We start from the raw sequence: 1261 nt of genomic DNA on the forward strand, positions 1-1261 counted from the left end.
AATTATTAATTTATTTAATTAATATTTGTGCTTTTCATTCGTAACTAGTTTGACTCCATAATCAGTTGAGCCGTCGTATTCAGTAATAAACCTAATTTTATACTCTTTTATTTATAAAAATAATTTTGCCATCACCTGCATCAAGCCAAATGTCATCACAAGCATTAAACGTAAAATAAATTCAATTCCAATCAACGCGCAAATATAAATAATATTAGTCAAACGGAAAAAACGCCAACAGAACAGCACTCATGGCATCATTGCAATGCGAAACGTAGCTAAGAACTAAGCGAGAGTGCGCGCGAGTGAAGCATAAATTTATGAATTCACTTTAATTGTTTGCCAACGCCATTCCGCGTATAAATCATATAAAATAATTCAAATTTGCCGCCATTCATTGTTGTTTAACGAGTTTAAGTCAAATGCTCGGCGTTGAAATAAAATCTCGAATTTTATTATTTCAACACTTTGTCACGCCAGCCAATACAAATAATCGTAGTAGCTACAAGTGCATGAGTGTGTGTAAACAAATATTTATGCATTTTCAGAATTTATTAAATAAACATGCAAATTGCGGTTATAGGCGATATAGACAGACATACATATGTATATATATRTGTGTGTATTTATGTATGTCCGTACATATGTACGTTTGCATTAGCTCTTTCATTTTTCCCGGAATTCCAAGTCATCCGCACTGACCTCAGATTGCATTCACTCAAAATAACACTAAGATATTTAGATATATACATATAACATTTTGTTATTGTTTTTGTATTCGTAATTTCTCCAAATTCTGCATAAAATACAAATATCAAACCAGAAAACTATGCAGGTCAGATTGAGAGAGAGATAGGGGGAGATAGAGAGAGTACAATTTATGTACATGCTGAAAAATTTTGAAACCACAATACTTTATTRTCTTTAATATTTAGAGTAACTTAAAATATTCATCTCAGCCAAACGATGGAATTAAATCGAGAACGAAATGTCTCATTAACTAATTCAGAACAGAATTCTTTCAATGCTTTGGAAATCTTAAGACGTTCYAATTCATAGGTTATAGAAATCTGCATAGAATCTCAAATTCCCAGAAAAAGTTTCATTGAATACTTTATAAAATATAGAGCCTTGAAGATGAARTGACTCAGGTTAACAGTTGGAGACTACTTTTAGTACATACATACATACAKATGTATATAAGTGTACATTCCCTCCGATAGCAGAGAAGCAATACTACCGCGCTGAGCTCAGGAACTGC

The 1261-nt window shown here is 32.2% G+C and overlaps 1 protein-coding gene across 1 annotated transcript in view; it reads left to right on the forward strand.

Annotated features, from left to right (window-relative positions):
* The window catches only part of LOC108968365 (protein abrupt), a 92939-nt gene that overhangs the window by 74434 nt on the left and 17244 nt on the right, over positions 1 to 1261 (forward strand). The gene's annotated exons all lie outside the window — the stretch shown is intronic.

This window comes from Bactrocera latifrons, unplaced genomic scaffold (genome assembly GCF_001853355.1).
Source record: "Bactrocera latifrons isolate USDA-ARS-PBARC rearing strain unplaced genomic scaffold, ASM185335v1 scaffold_210, whole genome shotgun sequence".
NCBI classification, from domain to species: Eukaryota; Metazoa; Arthropoda; class Insecta; order Diptera; family Tephritidae; genus Bactrocera; species Bactrocera latifrons.